Genomic DNA, 24,910 nt, shown 5'->3' on the forward strand with positions numbered 1-24,910 from the left:
GATAAACACCATGCAGTTCTGTCGAAAGTAGTCCTATTGCATCAGAGTTGTAAGCCCAGTCATTTGTATTTCAAGTGTGATTACTGTAGACAGGCTAAATGGGAGGGTATATGACCATGAAGCTGTTTATGGCTTGCACATGAAAAATGTAATGGGTGGTTGAAAAAGAAACTGCCAAGAGCCACCGGCCACCTTTTCCATGTTTTACATGATTTGTGTTACACTTGACTGGTGTTTTAAGACAATTTTACTTTTAAAATGGCTGGCACAGTTAGTAAATGTTTCAAGATGATTTATTGTGCAGATTGGTAAAGGGGACCAATTATGCTCATTTTCGGCCCTTGACTCCTATATAGCAGTTACACACGATAACCCGCACAGAAAGCTTTCTTGATCTTCCAGATCTGCACTCCTTTTTCTGCATTATTTCCATGGACTTCCATCTTCTCACCAAACAGTCAGTTTAGTTTACTCTACCTCCGGCCCTCATCTAGGTACACCCACTCCACTGTGATTGTTCACACATCCAAGCACTCCCGAGGACCTCCAGATATGTAGATGTCAGTAGAACTTGGTATAGAGCCGTCCAAAACTTTTTTCAAGGCTCACTTCGTAATGTACAAACGTCTTTGTCTGATGCTTTGGCATCATTTAGCACAAAATACAACTTTCTAAATACATTTATATGTCACAAAAGTGGAAAAAGCATAATAGGTCCCTCAAATCTGACATCAACCAGCATCTTAGATAATATATATTTTTTGTATTGTTTATTTTTTTTTGACTTTTACATTTTCATATGTCCGGAAATGTGTGATACTTGGAGTTGCATTGCATTTCGTCATTTAAGGTCATTCCATGAAAGCTCGTTTGTAGAACTGTTTTCACCACACTAAGGAGGTGGGGTGAATAACAAAGGTTAGATAACCTCCACACGAGTAAACAAAAGAGAAGTATTATGGCTGATATGTTGACGATTTAAAGGATAACAATCGATGTTTGCATAATTGCAAGAAAAAGTGGGCATTCAAAAATCACTTGTATGGGAAGAAAGTAATATAATGTTGAAAACAAATGAGATGTAGTTGTTTCATGAGATGGACTTAGAGACAGGGAGGACTGGAGGGATACAGGCAGTGTTCTAATGACTTCACACCCCATTAGCCACTTAGTCTGATGCGTCACACCCCATTATGCTGCTAGAGCAGCAGTGCATGAATGCGTGAAACCCTGCGCTCAGCCAGACCTGTCCATCCGCTCCAAAGTCTCACTCACTTATGGCAATTAGTGTGTGTATGTTTGTCTTTCACTGTTGCTTGCTTGTTTGCATGCGTGTGTAGAGGTAAAATCTAGTCCAACTGCTTCTAAAAACGACAATCGCCACCATCAATCTTTTGAGAACGACTTTCTTCGTCCTGTAATTTCAGCACATGCTGGCCATGGCTACCTTGTAGCTCAAACTGCAAATGTTCGGTATTGGCCAGAGGACTTTCTTTGTCAGCCTACAGAAGAGAGGCGGACTGGCATACTACAGAGGACTCTCCTTAATCTCCCTCAAACATCCATGCACTCATGCAGACACACCACACACACAGTCACACACATTTAAGAAGATTGAAGAAACCCCCCACTCTCCTTAACGCCATTCCTTGCATGGGCAGCCCCAGTTGGCAGAGTGTGAAGTGTTCCTCTCCAGGACCAAAGCCCGCTAACTCAAATCCTTGGCCTTGAGCCACACTGCTCTCCATTACAAACACTAGGCCCATTTATTCCCGTGTCACCCCCCCACACCCCTCCTCTCCCGTCACAGTCACCCAAGGGGAGTACCACAAAATAGGTCTGTAACCACTGGAACGGACATCTCTGTTCCAATAAAGTTGATTTCTTTGCTCTAATTGGTTTGTTAATAATAAATATCACAGCCCAGCGCACAGGGAGAAACAAAAAAGTGATCTGTGCATCCTTGTGCCACATAATTATTTCAGAGCCTGTAGGCTGTACTTTATGTAATTTACCCCGATGGACACTTCTACAAATATTTTTTTTAGCTCTACTAACATTTGCGACTTTTATAATCGTACTACAGTGTATACAGTGGAACCTCTATGGTTGAACACAATCCATCCCAGTCCAATCTGTCCAAATTGTCCCATTAAAACTAGAAATAATGACTTCCTGGGTCAAATTGTTGCCATCAGGAAACCTCCCTTATACAGTTTTTTTTTCCAGTCATTCTTTACTTTCAAACAAGTGTAAAAATAACTGCAGAGATCACCGTCCACATTTTCTGGCTTCTGAGACTATTTTCTTGGCTTGAATTTGTGGAATTGAATACGGTTATGAAAGTAGCTCATCTAAGCATTAAAATAATGTGGTATTGCCCAAGTTCCTTTTTTATTACACAGGGTGACCACCAATATTGTTTAACTTTTGTAAGCTCTGTGAAACAAGGCCCTAATCCTATGAAATAGCCAATAAAGGTTAATCAATTAATATATATATATATATATATATATATATATATATATATATATTTTTTTTTTTTTTCTTTTTTTTTTTTCTTTTTTTTTTTTTTTTTTAATGAGCCTCCAAAATACAGTTAAGGAAGGATTTTTGTGGTGGGTTTTAGAATATTACTCTGATATTACTTATTTATTTATTTAGTTTTTTTTTTTAAAACAAACTCCCTTACGGCATATAAAATTGTCCCCCAAATTCCGTTTTCCTGTAATTTTTTTCAAATTCTTACAGCCTGAATCGTGCACACACATACACAGCTGCAGTGCTAAACTAAGCTAATCCCGGTAGCTTCTATTCATGGTCGGTACCATGAATGAAGCCAAAGCCAAATATCCAAAGTCCAACATTAAACTAACTTCACCAGGGTTCACCGTGTACATATCTGCCCTGCATTGTCTTCTTCTTGCAGGTGACCGGAGTGGAGTGGCAACCGGCTTTAGGCACATTACTGCACCTACCATGTTAGTGTGGTTCAGAGTTATGATTGTTATACGGCCAATGCATCAGCTTGATCTCATTGTGGAAGAGGATATTATTCGATCCTCAAAAATACAGCTGAGATTCTGAAGATTGGATCGAGACACCCCTATACTCACAAGTCTAAAAATAGTTCATCACTGTAATATGTAAAGCATTTCATGACAGACTGCTGTCTCTCATGGTATGGCATAGTTTGAAGAATTCGAAATATTTGGACCATTCCAATTTTGAGGTTCCACTGTACTTTATTTGTCCATTTTACATTCTGAATTCAAATGTATCCCAAACATGAAATCCCATCCCCACATTCATAAATGGATCCCATGTTGCAACAATCACCAAGGGAGACGTAGAGGGTTTGCACAGGAAGCGGTGCAAACAAGCTTGGATGGGCCACTGAGCAGATTTAGGGATTCATTGTCTTACTCAAGGGCACCTCTTTAATACTTCAAAAACAGCCACCCAGACTACCTGGTCTGACATACCACTTTTAAATCCTTGTACAGCTGTAAAATTGTTTAAAATATATGTTGTGCATGTGTGATTTTGCTCTCCCAAATATTTCGACAGTAGGGAGTGACCTTCAGAAGCATTGGGAGAGATAATGTAATCATGGTCAGGGAGTTGTTGCTGTCAAACAAGTCTCCTCCCAGTGATGAACACACGCTGTGTGAGCATGTCAAACATCACACACCTGAACACCTGTCTGGTTCTGTCTCCAACTCCTACCTCGCCCCCATCTTACAGGGCACCAAGGGGGAAGGACATAATTGAGGCACGGGTTATTGCATGGGGTTGAAAACAAATTTTCTTGCACCCCCAGAGCAAAAGGATACCACATTTGTATTTTACCACACCATAGATTATAACTCACAGTAATTATATGCTAATTTGGCAGAATGGGAGTTTAATTAAAACATTTTTATCAGTGAGGGGTGCACATGGGAGGGTACCTAAGTAACATTTTACAGTTCCAGTATTAATCAAACGTGACTGACTGGCAGCTGTGACAATGGGCACAGCTTGTAGTGCGTTGGATGTATGCAGTTGTGTGTGTGTGTCTTGCTGTGACACTGCTGCAGTGTCTCTGTAACCTCCTTTACTTCCCGTTCCTTGTCTTCAGGATCTGTTTTCTACTGGAGAGTTGACAGGATGCATCCTCTCATTGTTCAACATCATGGTTTAGGGGCAGGATACAAAAGCTAGCTCAGATTTCAGCTGTCAGGTTCCACTCTGAGGAACATAGTGAGGAAATGGAAAACCACAGGCACAGTCCCAGTTAAGGCCCGAAATCTCAGATAAGCAGAGACAAACGATGGTGAGAACAGTGAAACTCAACCCACAGACCACCTCCAAAGACCAACAACATGATCTTGGTGCAGATGGTGTCACTGTACTATATCGTTCAACTAATTAGCGCACTTTGCACATGTGCAATGTTCCGGAATGGACATCTCAGTCCCCAGACCTAAATATTATTGAAAATCTGTGATGTTTTTTAAAGTGGGCTGTCATGCTTGGAAACCATCAAACTTGACCTGGAGATGTTTTGGAAAGAAGAATGGTCAGAAATACCTTCAACCAGAATCGAGAACCTCATCATTTCTGCAAAAGGAGGATCTACTAAATATGTCATTTTTCTGTTGGGGTGCCCAAATTTAGGCACCTGCCTACTTTTGTTGAAATGATTATTGCACACTTTCTGTAAATCCTATAAACTTCATTTAATTTCTCATCTATCACTGTGTTTGTCTTCTATATGATATATTTACTGAAATGGCTGATCCCAACAACCTGTCAATTATGAAATTATAAAGGAAAATGTTAAATTATCAGGGGTGCTCAAACCTTTTCATACCACTGTACATCATACTTGGGCAGACATGATGGACATGTCTTGGAAATGTGCGCATACATACATCTGAATTCCTTAAGCCCTGTTTGCACTTGTATGTATGCATGTATGCAATTTTACATGCCATTGCCGTGTCAATGAGTAAACTGGTTGTGAGTGCCATAGCAGTGCGCAAACTGTGTAAACTAGTCTTCAAACTTTTTAGGCATGCCATCTAAATGACAATGCGGAGGCAAAATGTGCACATAAACACAGCTTAATTTTTGTTGAGAAGACTTGCGGGATGATCATGCACGACGGTCAAATATCCTCATTATCATCCCCCTTACTTATTTCTTTCAGTGGCTTTATTCCGACCCCAGTCCTGCACCCTCTCTATGTCTTGCTGTTACTTCCTCTTCTCTTTTTTGGACGGAGGAATGGTTGAGATCATAATTATGTTTTGACACATGGCGTTAGCCCCTAGAGCACACAGAGTTTAACTCAAAGTGGGAATTGTCAGAGCGGCAGCCCTTGCTGCTCTTAATTGGAGGGGTGGGCCAGGAGGCCCGCCCACTAACCAGTGGTGGCAGTTTTAATGAGGTTATGTTTGTGCAGGAAGTCAGAGATGTGACAGGAGGAAACAGTCATTGGCCTGTTAAAGTGAGCAGATGACATCTCAAAGCCTGCTGCGCTTGCCGTGGAGGGGGGAGACCTCGCTGCTCCTCTTTCTACAGGTGGGAGCAGGCAATTAGAACAGGAGTAAGTAAAAACACCCAGGGCAACCATGCCAACGAGAGTACATCACCAATAAACACCACATGTGCAAGGAAAAGCTGCTGATAGAATAATAATTGCTAGATGAAATGCATATTAACCCCCTTGGCATCACTTCAACGAGTCTCATTTGAAAAGGAGCAATAATTAGCTCTGACTAAATGGTAATTAACAGTAAGCGAGGTGCTCTATAACACTGTACGTCCATGTCTTCTGTATGTATGCGGTCCAATTGCTTTGCCTTTGAAATAGTCTCGAACGTGTGGCGAAAAGGTGTTGAAAGAAAAAGTGCAGCCCTCTTGAGTCAAGACACTGGCCCCAGTGTTGTCCAGGTGCACCATGTTGGAGAAAGGTGCTGGTGCCAAAGTTTTGCGGTTGTTGGTACTTTGCCTCAACAAGCAGGTAGTGCAAAAACTTTGATCTGCACCACCATCAAAGTGAGAATCCCTAGAGGTCTCCCCTTCACTGAAAAAATCATTTTGTAAATGTATCCCATTCCTTTCTCACATCAAACCAAAATCCTATTATTGGCACAGAGTTTCAATTCAAACAGGTGTGCATTTGGAAAGGTGGCTGAGTTTTTATTTTTCTAAGTTGTATTTGAAACGGTTTGAGTTTCATTGATGCTTTTAAGCACACAGGCATACAACTCAAATACTCACAGACATTTGACATCACCATCCTTCCTTCATGCAGTCCTTGGGATTTGATGCACATTTGCAGTTTTTTTTTTACAGTGTCAACTCGGTTAGCATCATTTTCCAGAAGGTCCGACTCATGCCAAAACATACTCAAACAAATACATTTTTTTCCAGAGAAAACAATGCAAATTCAATGACTCCGTTCTGGACACCCAAGAATGAGAATAGAAGCTACTATATTATAATTTTCCAATAATAGTTGTACTGCACATGCAGAGAATCATTCAAAATGCATATGCGTGAAAGGCATGAATTAATATTTAACATCACTTTTTCTTTGATTGAAGTTTTGATTGGCCGCAAGGTGGACAAGTGGTTAGTTAGTTAGTGGTTAGGCCACATAGTCAGGAGAATGGAAGACCTGGGTTTCATTCTCCACTTGGGCATCTCTGTGTGGACTTTGCATGTTCTCCCTGTGCATGCGTGGGTTTTCTCCGGTTCCTCCGGTTTCCTCCCATATTCCAAAAACATGTTAGGTTAATTGGAGACTCCAAATTGTCCATAGGTATGAATATGAGTGTGAATGGTTGTTTGTCTTTATGTACCCTGTAATTGGCTGGCCACCAGTCCAAGGTGTCCAGGCAAACACACAAACACAGCTGGTGTCAATAACAGATGCGTATTAATAACAGATGCATGCTACATTGTACACAATCTCGGAAATGTACGTTAACTGAGAAAACATTTTTGTGTACATTTTCTGAAGATAAAAACTGTTGTAAAACAAAAACGGTAAAGGTTGAGCCGCCCATATTCAGCTTGGTGTAGATGGGGGGGAATGTGAAGAATTTTTTTTGGCAAAAGTGTCCACACAGCGAGTGCCAGCTGCCACTTGGCTTATGTGTACCTCTCTCATATCATGAACTTAATAGACCCTCTTTGTCCTCCGTAACAATACGTGGCTTCACACAATTAGAGAGGACTCCTTCCTGCCATAGCACAGATAAGCATCTGCTGCTGGCTGTATAGATTGGAATGGGCCCTCCAAGGTTGTCTAGAGGTCTTTCTGTGTTTAGCGCTGCATTCAAACAAACACCGCATAGCTCGCTTCTGTGTTGAAAGCGACGTGCTAGGATGTGTTGTGACCTTGTGTGACATGGGGTCACGCGGACATGAGTAGTGGACAGAAAGAGACAAGGTCATGGTGGGTTTTAGATTAAAACAAGTAGGACGGGAGGTTATCTCCACCTAGTCATTCATTGGCTGCTACCTACCGGTAAGAATATTTTGGCTTTTGACCTTTGGTCTTCTTTAATGAACATTCATTCATTCATTCATTCATTTTCTATACCGGTTATCCTCACAAGGGTTGCAGGCATGTTGGAGTCTATCCCAGCTGTCTTCGGGCGAGAGGCGGGGTACACTCACATTCATACCTATATATGGACAATTTGGAGTCGCCAATTAACATGTTTTTGGAATGTGGGAGGAAACCGGAGTACCGGGAGAAAACCCACGCATGCACGGGGAGAACTTGCAAACTCCACACAGAGATGCCCGAGCAAGGAATCCAACCTGGGTCTCCTAGCTACACCCCAACCACTTGTCCATGGTGCAGCTCTTTAATGAACATGTGGTTACAAACAGCAAATGTCTCTTCTCTCTATATACACATTTCTCACATATTTTATATGATTACAGAACATTCAAAGAAACTATGCATTTAAAACAAATATTTAATTTCATTGAGTGCCTATTCCTAATTTTGTCCCCTCGATTGAGATAATCATCACTTCATGTTATCATGCATAAACAAATGTTACACAATTCAGGAGAGCTATAGGGGCATAACAGAATACATCACAGCAAAACATTGTATTGAATTAAATACTCAGGATCCGTCTGTAATTCAGTGTGTGACACTACTGTACAATTGTCTTGTATAACACAGACTCTGTGGCTCTACACTGATCACCTCTGGTTAAACCAAGAATCCTTAATGTGCCAGCGTCCCCTCAGTCTGGCTTCTCTAACATTAATAATGCAGAACATTTTCCTAATGAAGGAACATATTTTTTCTTTTCCATTTCTCTTTCAACATGTTGGATCACTGTGTTAATCAAGGCTTTACTTCCACATTCACCCCCACTTCTAATGGCATATGCGATGGAGAGAAAAGGTCACGGTGGTAATAGACTGATCTGTAGTCCTCAGGGAGATTCTCTTCTTCCCTTCCTTTCGACGCCCTCTCTCCTTCTGACACATGACAGTCAGACGGCCTTCATCCCAGACATCCTCATCTGCGTCCCGCTGTGCTCACCCCACTGTACAAGGATTTCAATCACTGGGCTAAATGAAATTATTAAGAGGTGTAAAACTTATTAATCATTAAATTAGCTAAATGATCCTCCAAGTGCTCACCCAGATGAATGACATGACATTCTCTAATACAATTTGTCTCTACAACAGGTGAAGGTCAAGAGGATGTTATAGCATGTACTGTATGTGACGGCTCCGTTTTCTTTTTTTGAACGTCTTAGTCATTTGAAGGGGGGATGTTTTGCATGACTTTAGCGTATAATGCCTGGAGGAGTTAGGAACCGCTGGTAACACAGCGTTTGTTTACTACCCGTTTAACCATAAAGTTTGAGAAATTACAAGCAGCGATATGTTATTACATTGCAACCATTGTTTTTTTTATTAATTTACATCATATTAATACGAATATGATTATATAATTAGTCTGTGATCAATACGGCATTGATCGCTATACAAACAAGGGATTAGAGCATTGTCTGCCCTCTGGACAGTTCAGCATTCATGATCTGGACATGTTCGACAAGCTGACCAGCTGACCTGTGCAACCTTGAACAAGTTTACATCGATATATGTTTGTCAAGAGCTAAAAGGCTGTGGGAAAATAAAGAGCTGGAGGTTACAGTGGGAAAATAGAATGGTAGTATTGCATTGCTTGGGATGAGTATTGTTTCCAATCAGATATCTGTGCCGGATCGGTACAGTTTACAGGTTTGTTGCTGGCCATAATTTTGGCATGCAAGTTGAACAGAATTGCAATTTAAACACTTCAACAATATAATTACATTGATACAACAAAATCTTGTAAAAATGACATAATGAAAGTAAGTGTAACTGCCTCCCTTATGACATTTGTATATATTTTTGTCTGATTACCAGGAATACATTACATTAAAGATATTACTCAGTATGTAGAAAGTCATAGTGTATGATAAATGTTTCTGCAACATCATATTGTTGTCAACATTTGACAAAAACATAAACTAGCGTAGACCCCATGAGCCAAATCAGTTAGCACTCAGGATAAGTGGGGCTTCCACATTAAGTCGGAATGCGACGATCATAGTGGCCTTCTCTGTATTTAATTAAGAGTATTGCATATTCAGCGAAAATGTTAAAAGCGATTGGAATCATACAGCAAATACATTTATAGTACAGTTCAATGGATTCAATGGTTAATATTCTTATGTATTCAAATTGATATGGAGTGGTCGATTGCTATATTTGCAATACAGTAAATTTGCTATGCAGCGAATATATTGATTATTCTGCTATATGTGTACTGTGTATGTGTGTAAGTGATCTGTAAAGCATAGCCATAGCCAGTGTTTGATGCAGCTACTGTGCAGGTGTACCTCATGTGATCGGTTGTTACAACTGTCTATGTACGGCCAACTGAAAATTAACAAAATTATTATATTGTAGGTAGCACGCCTGTTTTATGACGACTTCACGGAATAAGACAAACATGTATTTCAAGGAAAAAAGTGGTCATGCTACCCCTTACGTTACAAGACATGTAACTTTATATGCTAATTGACATAGAGGCGAGCTGAAGAAAACCTAATAATATGAAGGCACTGTGACCAACGCAACACAAGCTGTTTTTAACTTACAATTGCATCGTGTACGTGAATGAGGTACTGCTCAACTCTCTGTTGGCTGAGCTGTGCGTCTAGGGAGAGGCGGTCGCTGTGTCTGACTGGCCAATCTCCAAGCATGAAGAGTGAATACAGAATAAGCATTTTCTTTAAACACAAACACGAATAATAACAGAATGTACTTGTTTCATACTCGTTTCCAACAAAAATGCATTACCTGTAATGGATACTCGTTTTGTAATGCATTTATGGCTTATCCCTAGTCTTTACACACTTGTTTATTGTTAAGAGTGTGTATAGATGTGACTAAAGTTATGATTCGCCTCTCTCTTGTGTTGCTACAATGTGAACCAGAGCAGTACTCCTATCGCCTCTTATTTTCCCCAATGTTACTGAGTGTAGACCCCCAGAGAGTGATTGTTACATCCATGAGCAGTGACTCCTTCATGCTCCGCTGACTCTCGATTGCCAAGTAAAGAACTCTGGAGAGACATCAACGATCACAGTCGATGTTTGCCCAACAGTGACTAGGCGTTGCGTCTTGTGGAACCAAGCGGTATTAGCAGCAAACATTCTGAAAGACAAATAACATATTCAGTAACATTGAGAATCATTTCAATTGGTTCATTTCATTTGTCTGCTGAAAATGTTGATTAAATCCTCTTATTCCTCCTAGTGGCATTTATATTCATATTTTTTCAGGTGGCAACTTTTACACTGTAATTATAGTTTGAATCTGTTCACGCTAATTACAGTGGTGTATGCAATTATGTGATTTGTGACAATTAATCAGTGACGTGATGCAATTAACATTTATATTGAATCGTCTCATTCGTGTCGGGACATCAGTACTGGAATATTTTCTTTCGCTCACCGTTATGAATGAATATGTCAAAGACAGCCACAAACATGCAAGCTTATTGCCAGATTTAACACAAAAGGCGCACAAAAAAACCTTCGTCTGTTACAATTGCATATTTTTTTTCCCCGTTGTGCTTTTGTTTTGTGTAGGCTCATTTGTGATGGCATTCATCTCGGTAAAGGATGCAAATGCCTTGCTCTTTTGTGAAAGAAGAATACTTTACAATCATCTACATTAACAAAAAACAGTATTTTACCATTACAATAAGCGCAGACAATAGCATGTAGCCCCCTTGTTCATTTTTGTGTAGCAAATGAAAAGGATGCATACGCTTCCGATGTTCTAAGAAAAATGCACCACAGACACCGCAATCTCCCGCTCCACTTTATGTAGTAGATAATGAGAAGATGCTGATAAATTTCACAATAAAATATTCTCTTCATTGCTAATCCACATCTTTCAGCATTGTAACGATCACAATTGTGGGATATTATTCCTCATTCATAGCAGAACAATGAGAGAAACACCCTCAGATTACTTACCCCATTGAGGAGGATGAAGGTTTGTATGGTGGCAGCTGTTGGAGGGGCTGTGCTTGTGTGTTTGTGTACGAAAAAAGATATTTTGGGCTGATGGAAAATGTGTTATGAGACTAAGACTGGCTCATACAACTACAGATTTCATTTTTTCCAGGCATTGTGTGTGAAAACTGAGGGATGTTGTCACTGAGAAGAAGCGTCGGAGAAAGAAATGACAAACTAAACCTTGTCATTATATTAATAAATTATATTAATACATATTACCTACGTGGCACACAGGCTTACTCATCTGCCTGCAAAACCTCTTGGTAATTTGATGGGCACCTCCCTTGCAGATAAGGGAGGAACACTGCCATCCGGGAGAAACCAGTGCTCCTCCACATTGAGAGGAACCACATCAGGATGCCCTATCAGGATACCAAGGACACGTTGGCGAGACTATGTCTCTCAACTGGCCTGGGAAAGTCTTGGAATTTGCGGAGAGGACAAAATATTGGTATATGGCATTGAAAGCAGCATAATTCATACTTAAATGCAAAATGTAGCCCCCTCATATCGATGAACATACTCTGCAAACTCTTTCAAGAGTCAAATTGCATGTTGACGATACATTTGTACATGTTGACAGGTCTTCACCCTGAATGAGAGTCAAAATGGCACCTTAAAATTAAAGACTACCCCTTTTTAATTGTATGACTTGCTTTAATAAATTACTTCCCAGTGAGATCTGGACATTTATGGTCTTTTATAGGTGGAAAATAATTGTGTTCTTACATTCACTTCCCCATTCAGAACATGTGGAATGAAACTAGTGGAGCTTACAAAATGACGTAGTTTCACAGCGTCTGCACAAGTACTTCTCATTTGCCTTGTTAGATCTCTTCAGCCTCTTTCTTTCTCTGTTTCCTGATACACCTTCATAAGCACCATTCCCCTTTCACCACTCTCAGCTCCACTCGTGCCTTGAGAGGCTTGGACTTGCATGCCAAGAGGCACCCTTAAACCCACGGCACACCACCCCCACCATACACATACACACAGGTTTGTTTTGGCGTTCCCATTGAGCTATGACAGAAGCCACTTGACAGGTGACATGATGTTATCTGGTCGTGTTCAGAGATTTAGCCTTTAAAGTGATGAGAGACTGTCACTTGCATTATTTATCTATGCTACAGGATGAGACAGAGTGAGAAGAATAGTTCCCATTGTGGCTTTTTTCCCCTCATAGACAAGGAAAGTCTAAGGCAGAAGTGAACAATTAATTCTTCCAAAGAGCCACATGACAAATTTGGAGGACATTGTGTCGGTCAGGGCCAAAAGGCTGAACGAAATTATGCTCAATATCAGTTATATCTCTTTATAAAAGCGAAAAGTGATTGAGCAATGTAAAACAAGCTTATACATCATTTATTTACTTCCCCATTACTGCAACCTCACGTTCCAACCATCCCTCACTCCTCCACCTGGGGTAGAACCTCATTCACAACCCAGAGGGAGAAATCCACCCTTTTTTGACTGAGGACCAAGGCGTTGGATTTGGAGATGCAGAGTCTCATCCTAGAAGCTCCAGTAAACGGTGAAGGTCACACTCAAAGAGGCGATCAGGACCACATAGTCTGCAAATAGCACAGTTGAGATCCTAAGGTCCCCGAACTGGACTCCCTCCACGCCTTGGCTGGCCCTAAAAATTCTGTCCATGAAAATTATGAACAAAAAAGTGACAAAGGGCAGTTTTGGTGGAGGCCAACATTCACCGGAAACAGGACTTACTGCTGGAAATGCGAACACAGAGATCTCTTGGCTTACGCGGCCATATTCTGATTCCAACTGGTCTATAGTATTGAAGAACAGGGTGGGCAGAGGTCAAAGATCAAGCCTCTCATTTCCGCATTAGCAAAACCCAAAAGGATAGGGCAGAATAACACACATTATTGTTACAATAATTATTTATTAAAGTTAAAATATCTTTAGCACAGGTTAAAAATTAGACACTTCCGTCTACCATGAGCGCCTTGGGATTTAATGTTTTAACATGGTTGAAAATAAACACTCTTTGAAATCCAACATTTTCATCCAACATCCCTCATTTTGATCTTAATAAAATGTCACATCCAAGTGATCAGGGCAGAGGCAGATTTTGGTGTAGACACAATATTACAATTCAAATTGAAATCACAACATTTCTTATCATGTGGACACATTCTGTTGAAAATTGTGTTTACCTCCAGCTTTAATTTTTACAATATTGCATTTGTTTCAGAAATGTTGGCCTTTTTAACATAGCAGCACACTACAGCTGGTGAAGATTTATTTAGACAGAGAGAAAAAACAAGTGTCTGCCCACAGTTTGTAGCGTTGAAACAATATTCCTTGACTGTGTACTCACACGGAGGTGACTTTTTTTTCCTCCAACACCCAAAAGTTCAATAAATCACTCTACGGCCCTTCCTTGCATCAGTCCTATCCTATGAAACATACAAACATGGATGAATAATATAAGCAGAGGGCTGTAAATGTCAGACCGATGCATCAGTTGTCCGTAAGAAAACATTAACAATAATCATTTACAAACCATATGCATTTTAATTGTTCAGTTTTTTTTTGTATTTTTCCTTCCATGCTATATGAGAACTTGGGATTACAAAAGTACCTGAACAAATTGCTTTTATAATAGCATGCATAGGTGTTTGGTATTTACATCCTATTTACAGACGTTTACTTAGAAGAGAGGGAGCTACGGTTTGTTTTCACTTGTTTTTTGGGGGTGATGGTGAACAAACAACAGTCTCATACTGGCCTGTTGAGTACACAGTACATGCACATACAGTAAAATATAATGCTTGAATGACCAAGAAACCCCATTGATACAAAGGAACTGCTTAATTCTGTTACAAGCTATGTATTTGACCAGTGCCGCTACATTGCATAACACAGACCAGATTTTTTTCAATTTTATTATTTGTCTCTATTAGGCGCCAGTCTCTGTGCACAGAGTACTTGGAAAAGTTAATTTATGATGTTAACTGTGCCGTGAAGGGAAAAGCAAATAGGAAAACGCATGCACAGCACCAGCGAAGGACATTAAGCTGAGACCGTATCTTTCTCCCTCTGTCTGTCCAGTGAAAACAGTACAGCTTCATCATGTGTAAGAAGACACCGTTCATCATTGCAGACAAACTGAGAGCGTCTTTCAATGGCCACTAGCAGGTATACAACCTCTGGCACCGCTGTCGTATGTGTCTGTGGGGAATGCAAGTAAAAAAAGGCCGCCACTGGGAAAGTGTCTTTAAAAAATTAGTGAAACATAATGGTCATTTAAACAACAATAAAAGGAAAATATAAAACACTTTTGTTTATATGTACATTGGACGACTTAGCATATCTTAGTAAGAAAGGGAAGACATGATATTGTGAGTATTTATGATTCATGGCTAGGTAACCTCCTCACGGGGTATTGCAAAAATATATTGCTTGGTAAGTAAGAAAAACATCAGCGTCCTCCGCTCTGGCCGCAAGTACAGGTCCATTGTCCACCTCCAGCTCATTTACACTCAACCTCTAATATAGGCAATCAGCTGCTCTGTGTCCTCACTGGGGGTCCATAAACACTCGATTTCACATAACCGCCTTTGATAAAAGACGCTAGCGACTCCAGGAGCATGTTAATGTGCCTTCCCATGAAGCTTATCTCCGACTGGGGGTCACGGAGGCCAAGTGGCAAGGGGCTGATCGCCATTGCAATAAGACCCTAGAAGCTGTTAACGCAGCTTATGACCCTTCTGACGATAAACGCAGCCAGCCCAGGGCATACTTTTTTGAATAATCAAAGTCTTCATTCAGGCCCATGTGGGAAATAATATGCGCCTTTACAGCAGTACAATTGAAATGGGAGCCATGCTCAAATTAACCTCTGTTAACGGAGATTTGGGCTCTTTTGTTATCTGATATGAGGAGCCATAACTCTTTAATTGTCGATCAGCAGCAGTTTTTACAGTAAATCCAAACTACAGAGCTGACCCACGCCATTGCAATATGAGGCCAGTGTTAAAGAACAAAACAAACTACAGAAGTTGTGGATTTGCACCAAATGTGATATTAAGTTGTTTTTGCATAATTCCATTCACCTATAAACACTTGTGAAAATATCCTCCTTCGTTGCAGGAACAAAACAGAGTAAAATGTGTTCTTATTGCATGTACGTGGTAATGTATATTTCTTTATGAACTCCATAACACTTTTTTGTCATGTCCATTTGATGAAGTGGTAATTAAACGGACTGGAGTTGTTTGCTTTTGTGCGGAAGACTTTGATAGCATATGGTTATCCCCTGCTGGCTCACACTTTCTCCTCTATGGGAGAGGATGAAGGGGATATATGCATAACTCTCTGGATGCTCCAAACTTTTCACTCCTTTTAAACTGAAGGATTACGCCTTGTTCACAGCAGGGAGAATAGCAAGCATCCTAGCATATCCTCTTAAGCCACTTGAGTCTGCATTGTGAAGCCTGATGTCCAGCCAGCAGTTCGAACATTCTCCGCTTAAATAGGAACAAACAATCTTAGCAGGGTCTAAATAACACTGTCTCCTCTATCAGGAAGTCCATTTGATGGTTTTTTTTTAAATACAGAAAAGAGTCGTCAATTGTGCTTTAAAGGGGAAAAAATGCACTTTTTTTTTAAATTATGCCATCATCCAAAATCCTTATGTGAGACATGAACACACATCTTTCTCCTTCTCTGAAAAAGCTCCAACAAGGTTTTATGGTTTTATATACATGCTGTGAGCATGTAGTAACAGGTACATTCACGATAACATGTAATTAGGGATGAGCGAGTACACTACTATCTGTACCTGTTCACCCATCTAAATTATCTGTGTCTGTAATCGGAGTGGGCGAGGCATAAACCAGGTTGGTGGTTTAACCAGGAATGTGTATGGCTTAAACCTGTACATTATTTTAAGTCTGAAATTGACATGGATTGATCAGAAGTTGCTATATCTATTATTACCCCGCAATATGTATACTGTGTACATATGTGTGTACGTGATCTGTAAGATATATTATTTAATTATTTTTTTAATGATCTGTGTGAAGTTGTTGATTGTTGTTAAAATAAAATAAAACACAGCAGCACTATGTAGCATCACCTTATGGTAGTGGCCTGAGGTGTTGAAGCGCTGGAGGGGACTGTGTGGGGAAGATGGTTAATTGGTGTGGAAAGGTGTTAATACACCAGTTATGTAGTTTGATCAATGTGACAATGTTAATAACAATAATAACAATGTTGCTGTGAGTTGGTTAATATGTATATACGTCACACTATATGTAAATGAGGCATTATTGCCGCTTTTTTGAATTTTTTTAAAGGCTTTATAGGTGGAATAAGTGTTTCCCATGAAGTGTATTGTTACCTACGTCTTTTTTTAGCTGTTTTTATATCTTTACATCACACAGAAAAGAGAGACATATGTGTTAATGTCTTGCATAAAGATTGTGGATTGGCAAATTTCCAAAAAGTGCAGTTTTCCTTTAAAGCATGCAAATAGGACAGTAAATCAAGCTGTCGGAAAGCAGATTGTACGGCTAAATGTTGCAGGGTGATACGCCACCTGTCCACACCTGCTGGCCATTTTTTTTTCTCCTTTCATTTATTTCAACAGCAGGATCGTACATATTCAAACCCCTGCCTTTCTTGGTTTGAACAAAGTCAATATGTTTGGCCTTGACGCTACAAGACTCTTATAAAGGGATTGACAAATAGAAGTTTAAAGCATCTGTTTTTCCCTATTACCTAATCAGATGCTAAATATTTGTTTTACAGCATTGATCAATGGTATTACTCTCATGTCTGCCGAGAGCTTTTTGGTTAATCCGATTCTCTATATTCTTTCTTAAATCTTCTTGGGCGATCTCATCTCTCAGCAAGGGGCTTGATGCCTAACTGCTCACACAAAGCACAAGCTTATGTGCTGCCGGCCACAATAAGGAGGGAGGATGGGCTGTAAAGGCTTTATTCATCGCTGTCATTAGCTGTACGGCATAAGGAGGTCTGTTTCTTGGTGACGAGAATGAGCCTTTGCCACTGTCCCCATGTCCATTTTAATACCAAAACAAAGCGGCCACTTTAAGGAGTCGTACATTGACTTTGTGCATTTCAATGCCTGCATATGTGTAATCTGTGTGCAGGTGCCTGAGGCTAGGGATTAGAGCAGAGGAATTGCCATGGGGTTTCACACTGTAATCCTTTCACCTTTGACCCCACTCCCTCTACCCCAAACATGTCTGGCTTGAGGTCAGTAGTAAACGTAACACCCCACCAGACACTTTGTGCGACTGTGATGCCAAGCACATTTCAGATATGCCGCGTGGTCTAGCTGCATCACCAACCACAAAATAGGCTGAAATTCATAAAACATTTCTTTGCCCCCAACTTCAGTGGTCCCGGCAGCCTCTGATGACACTAATTGGGTGTTTAATCACATGGCCATGCACTTCTTAACTAGTTGAGATAATTGTCAAGATGGTAATGAAATAAAGGCCATAGAAGTTAATCAGTACTGTGGTCTACACTTGTGTGCTGCAAAACACATATGCAAGGAGAGGAAAGAGAGGTAAAGGTAGAATAAACGGTAACTCCCTACCCTGCATATCAATGCTACCCACCCAACCTCTCACTTATCCATTATGTTAATATATACCGACAACATGACCAATACATCTTTTGACCTGTGATTACGGTAACAGCATATTGTAGCACTAAACACTCCTATTATGTTGATGACCTGTTAACATACCATCTTGCTATTTAGATTACAGTGTTTATGTGTGTGTCTGACAGTGGAAAATGCTTTTTTTTTCAGTGGATAATCTTTATGCTGAGGATATTGATGATTGGGCAGGTCATTGCTAGAAAATATTGTGTATCCTGTCAGTCTATCCCAACAGTCGAAACAAAGCGACTAATTGCATTAATGGATTTTTTTTTGTGAAATGACTTTTCTTAAATTAAAGAAGTGCTAGAAGGGGGATCAGGTGTGTAACCTCAGGGTTGAGCATCTGGTTGAGCTGACGCCTGTGCTCATTAGCACATAGTAAACGTCTAGCAGGACATGAGGTCATGACAGCCTAACAGTTTGAGGTCAAGGTTTTTTTTTCCAACTTTCCAATGTGGTTTTCTATAAGACGTGTATACCTTGTAAGGAGTGACAGAGCATAGCTTTGACACACCCTTCACTTTTAGAACTCTTTCTTTCCTCAGCTTTGGTTTAGGACTTCTCTGGCAGCATGTCGACTCATTGAGATGTACAAATCCCTTTGACGTTGGATGAATGGACAGCTACTGGCAGGATGCCCTGTACCACTTTGTAAGCTGCCATTTAATTGGCGCGCCCCAGTTTCCCTCTCGTCTTCGTTTGCCTCCCACCCATGCTCACTGTGGCCAGGTTCTGTCCCACATCAAAAGTGAGGTTCCGTGCCCTCCAAAGAGTTTAAGACCTATTGGCACCGCACTGCTGCCTATTTGGCTGAAGAACCGCATCCACAATAGGAATGTGAGCCTACCCTTCTACAACTCAACATGCAGAGTACAGCAGCCCTAGCTATACATAGTTGACAGTACATTATATACAGTGGCATATGTGAGCGATGCTGTGTTTTGGCTATGAACCTATGAGATATTACTAGCTTATGTCACTGAGCGTTTACTGTAACAGAACAATTGTTTCGGTTCCCACAGCACGGCATTTGTCTGTTGCATCCAACATTGTGGCATGCAGTGGGGAAAGGTGGACTGACAGTCTTGGTTGTGGAGAAGTCGTCAAAAAGAGGTAGGGGATACACGGTGGAGTTGAGGTGTTCCAGTTCCCTGTTGACCACGTCAAGGTTGCCTGTTGTCCCAGTGGAGGTTGTCCGTTCACTGGTTTGGCATCTTATCGGTCTGTCCATTTGGTTTTAATAGTCCAGTGAAGACAGATTGAGGTGTCCTCATGTCTACATTGCAATTGGTGGAGGTCTTCTTGCTCCCAGTGTATTAGGTTGGGATCAAAGCACCTTATGCAACCATGCAAAGCAAAAGTTCCTTCTCCTGGGCTGGCAACACTGGCCACTATAGGAAATAACACATACAGTAGGCTAATAAATGGAAGAAACCTCTGACCGGTACCAATATAAAGATTTATATAACTTCTTTTCAAGGTAAATTAACCCCAGATTCACCTATGTTTCCTTTTCAGACACTTATTTTTCCACAGATAAAACTCATGTGTTGCCTTGTAGTAGCTTTAAGCTTGTTAACACATTTACCTCAAGCTAAGATCTCTATGCGGTATATAAAACACATTGTATGTTGCTATTAGAAAATAACTTATAGAAAGGATGTTTCAAATATCCACACAAGTTGAGATTTATGGTACTCTGGAGTTGCAATGATACACTAAGTGGTGTTTCATGCTGTTGTCTTCATCCATCTCTATTTACATGTTCTAAAGCAGATATTGGTGGTAGGAGACCAAGCCAGTGATAATTGCAAGCACTTTTGCTTTTTTTTTTTTTTTTTTTTACAGTCACAATGACGAGAAATGATATTGGAAATGATAATTACACGGTGTCTGGATAGTAGTGGCTTCATGTGGAAAATGGCGGCCATGAGGACTACCCACAGTCGTGAAGGTTTATGGGATGGTGAGAATGACTTGGTATGTGTCCCACTTTAGGAGTATGGGTTTTATTATGATTTATTTACAGAAGCATGCATCGGTGCAGTTCCTGCTGAAGAGCAAGTAGTCCTCCCGATTTCACTGTCTCTCATATTTAGTCTTTGTCCCCTATCCCCCATCCCCCCATTTTTTGTTTTGTAGAAAAAAGCTGGAGGTAAAATATCAGGAAAAGAGACAGAAGTGGCAATTTTGAGGGGTTCCAGTAGGTCCTGTCTTTTGTTCCCCAGTGAAGACATTTTTGAATGTTGTGCTTTGTAGGTGTCTTCGTGTGATTGGTCAGTCGCTCTGATGTCCTCACTGCTCAGTTGTGGAGTTGTCTGTGAAAAGAAAGAGGACAAGGGGAATGGACAGTGGGGGAAGAAAAAGTCTCATTATTCAAGCGTGACTCAGACAACCAGAGGCTCACGCATGCATGTAGCACTTCCACTGAACTAATGCACATAATGTAAAAGTGAAGACCACATTAGAAGCTGTATGGTACTTTTGTCTCAGCACGCAGGGTTTATAGTGACACACACTGAGTCATGGTCACATTATTTAAGGGGTGGGGAGGGCTTTGCCAGCGTCAAAACAAAGGCGCCGTGACCACCCTCTGAGTGTACATGGCAAGCCCACTTGGCAGAGATTCAGAGTGACAGTGGCGTCTGCATGGGGGGGCTGACTCTTCAATCAGATTCAATTAAGGCCAAAGGTACAGTGCACATTTAACAGTGGTGCTTCTTCTAGGTGTCTGGGAAATGTGTACTGTGTGTGTTTTTTTTTTAACTTGTTCAAATTACACATGTTTGTTAAAACTAAATACTTATTTAAGGTTTACATGGGTACACAAATTCTGTTCTTTGTGGGTGGGCCATTAGCAACACAGACTATAGTGGACTCTCCGCTGAATATCCAGTTGCATGACCCCAAAGATGCCCACCCTGCATGCATAATAAATCAGCATAAACAATGCATGTATTGAAACTGCATTGCATACAAATGAAGCATCATGCACCCGTGCTAAATTATTTTTGGTTGTGTGTTGGGGAGTTTTCTCCAGTTGCTGTTTTCTTTCAGCTTGGCCATAGCGAGTCAGTATAACATTATATTTTCCCAGTTTTTCTGTTTCTTCATAAAACTTTCATATAGAGAACAATTTGGGACTGTGTTATTCATTAGCCAAAATCTTCATTTTGACAATGACTTGTCTGTTTGTTTGTTCTTCTGATTGTAATACTAATTATCTGCAGATTGTGGTATGGCTGTATGAAAGCACACAGTCACAGCTTTAGAACGTATTTTCTGTAAAGTCATACTTTTTTCAGTGAGACTTACAGTGAGGAGCCACTTATGTATCACAATATATATAAAATTTAACATGTTCTTAAATGTTAATTAATACAGATTGTGTATGAGTGGACATTATTGTTGACAGCTGCAAGAGGGCGCGGTATGCCTCTGACACTTATGTACTATATATGCTGCTACTGTATTCAGTGAGATCGAGAGCTTGGTGAAATTGCTTACTGGTAACTTGCAGTCTATGTTCTATGCTATTGCACAGTTGAATAACTGGTATATGTTATATTAACATACCAGACATCTTTTTAGGATGTTTTTCTGTGTGCTCTTCTGCAGTTGAATAAATTGCCTTTCCAAATTAGATTTTTTGTGAAATCAATTTCTACATAAATGCACTTCTGGTACCTCTTTGCTGGCTTAAAAAAAGGCCCAGGCATCTAAATGCCATATTATATAAGTGTGAGATTTCAGAGTGAAAACGAAATTCAAGTCATATATTGTGTACCTTTTTATTTCTATTTTTCCTTTTTGTTGTGTTGTAGACACGGTCAGGTCCATTGCCCTCTCTCTGTGACCATACCACTTAAACCACCAATTGCTACAAGCTCTACATCACTGTATTGTCCACCTTTTGCACAGCAGTGAGCCATGTGAGCCAATAACCTCACCGCAGAGATCACAGCCATTGCCCCGGGGCACGCTACATCCACTCTCGGAGAAACATCAGCAGTCAGGACTCCACAGCCCTTCAAGACTCAATGTGGTCCCAGGGTGTGTGATAACAGAGTATGTGATGGGAATGCAGGGCCATTTGGACCTGCAAAGCCAGGTGTTAGCACTTCAGCTCACCGCCTCATCAATAATTGACAGAGGCAAACCAATCAGAACAATTTGCTCCCCACAGCGAAGTGCTAGAGCAGCCTAACACTGGTGAATCATTAATGAGGCAATTAGCTGAAATGGTTAGACAGTTCACCCTCGCTGGCAACGCTCTTGTGACGCTATTGCGACGGGTCTCCTTCTGCTGGAGCTGCAGATGATGGAGTGATGTCCAAGCCAACACAAGCTGAAGCAAATAGAGAGACACAGGTTCACTTGAAGACCGAATGAACCAAGTCTCCTTAAGACTGAAGCGTTACTCGTGTTGGCGGTGCCAGTTCTCCATCTGTTGACCACAGCTCAGCGCACCAATAATGGGAACAAACCCAATTGGCTATTACCATGGGAGATTGACCTTTATTGGCTGTTGTTTCCATTGCACAGACCAACAGATGCCATCTCCTGGGTGATTCAAGTGTGGGAGAGCCTTTATGGACATGGATAAAATCGACCTTGGTGACATCACTCAAACATGGGGTAGGGGGGTGGAACAACAAAAATAACAGCAAAGACGGTGCTCGCCTTTGAAGAGCAGAGACCCCGGATTGTTGTTTGAGAGGGAAATCAAAGCCCCAAGGGAGCTGCTCACAAAGCCTCATCGACCGGCCATATTGGAACCATTTTATAGTTTATCAATGCTCCTCTCCCTGCTTTCTCAGCCCTCGGTCTAGCACAGGCTCAATTAAACCAGCAACCTTGATCTCGGGGAAAAAAAACTGAATGCAAATGCTAAATGTTGCATACTGTTGATTAGTGGTTCCCAAACTTTTTACAGTCGCGTACCCCTTCAGACCTTTGACCTCAAGCCATGTATGCCCTACTCCTGCATACTTTGCAAAATAGTCATTAAAACATTATAACATATAGCCATGAAAATAACACGGTCTCCTATTATAAGCAAGTAAGACAAGTTTATTAACCCAAGTCTTAATACATTCACAATTAAAAATCAAATTAGATAATGCTGGCAATAATACAGTTTTGGAAAGCTGGACATTTACATGTGAAACAAGTAAAGTGCCAATTATGGAATTATAAACTGGTCTTATTTAACACATCACACATTAACGTAACATAGTATATTTATAATCAAACAAACTTGGAAATAATTTCAGACCAGATCATAACTTACTGATTTTTATGGCCATAATATCGATTGGCCGATATTATCAGACCACATGGGGGACAATCTTGTTTAGTTTAAGTTTGATTAGTTGGAAGGGTAGATTTTCAAAACAATGATTGTAATTCTTTAAATATGATGTTGTATAACTGTATTTACTGGTACTGCTTCTATTGTGTCTTTAAAGAAGTAAGGCAGGGCAGGGTGCGCTTGTTGACTGAAACCAGCAGAGGCGCTGTTCATTCTGTCTTTTGCTAGTTTGCCGTGTGAAGAAAAACATGAAAATATCGATTAACCTGCTGAATACAGAATATTCACAGAGCTCCTATTACATTCAATTCAAATTTGAGAGAATTAATTGATCGTTCAGTTTCACTAAAGTTGATCAAGGAAATGCCTGACTCTACTTTTATGTAAATGTTATAGCAAAAATATCTTCAATATTTTCTTGGCTGTTTTTTTAAGAATGGCTTTTGAAACCCTGGACTTTGTGCACATCATTGATTATAAAGCTAGGTCAGTCTGTATTGCTGATATTGACACTTGTGTGGACTTTTGCGGACAGCTCGTCTATTTAATGGTTGCTATCCACTTTTATTGCCCTCTCTGGATGTCGTTGGGGAAAACAGGAAATTTGCAGTGTTACTTGAGAGAGTCATAACTCCGGCACCTATGTGTTTTGAGATTAGCATGTAATTAAGATAGTAAATCAATATTTATTAAACAGTATTACAAAACAAATGAGAAGTGAAGTTGGTTGTAATGAGTTGGTGGAGCCACCCCTCCCCCCCCAAAAAATATGTCCATGATTAAGGCAAATTTGATTTGATTCAAATATCAGATATAGAAACGGTCCCATTTATTCATCAAAACTTGCTAAAAAAGAATAAAACTCCCTCAGCCTCGAACTCAACATTCACGTCCACATTTTCCAGCATTTACTGCAGAATAAAAAAAAGAGGGAATGCTAAAAGCTTAATGGCTTTCTCCTTTTTTTTATTGTTTAAATCTCGCTCAACAAATAAGTGGCTGAAGCAAACACTGGTAGACCTCAATTATGCAGTGAAAATAAAATAAAGTTCTGAGCTAGTGGCTTAATTACACTGGGGAACAATATTTTTTCAACTTTCTGTTGCATTGGATTTTTTAACTGATTCTGAATGATTTTTAGGTGCTGATTTCAAATCTGAAATTAGTTTTTCTCCATAAGCTCTAGTTTTCATGCAATTTGAGATAGATGAAATAGTCTAAATATATGAACTTATGTAACCCAAATCTATGCGTTTTGAGATTATATACATAGATTCCATTCCTGTTCCAGTTTTCAAAGGTTTGCCTTCA

General features: G+C 40.3%; 1 protein-coding gene and 1 long non-coding RNA gene across 2 annotated transcripts in view; one reads left to right on the forward strand and one right to left on the reverse strand.

Annotated features, from left to right (window-relative positions):
- Positions 1-24,910, forward strand: part of LOC131139239 (uncharacterized) — a 206,532-nt gene that overhangs the window by 8,270 nt on the left and 173,352 nt on the right. The window lies entirely within an intron of this gene.
- mafa (MAF bZIP transcription factor a) overlaps positions 13,547-24,910 on the reverse strand; it is a 72,850-nt gene continuing 61,486 nt past the window's right edge. The window contains exon 3 of the mRNA XM_058088628.1: positions 13,547-20,603. The gene's annotated coding sequence lies outside the window, so the exon portion shown is untranslated. The remainder of the gene's footprint in view (positions 20,604-24,910) is intronic.

Source organism: Doryrhamphus excisus, chromosome 12 (genome assembly GCF_030265055.1).
Source record: "Doryrhamphus excisus isolate RoL2022-K1 chromosome 12, RoL_Dexc_1.0, whole genome shotgun sequence".
NCBI classification, from domain to species: domain Eukaryota; kingdom Metazoa; phylum Chordata; class Actinopteri; order Syngnathiformes; family Syngnathidae; genus Doryrhamphus; species Doryrhamphus excisus.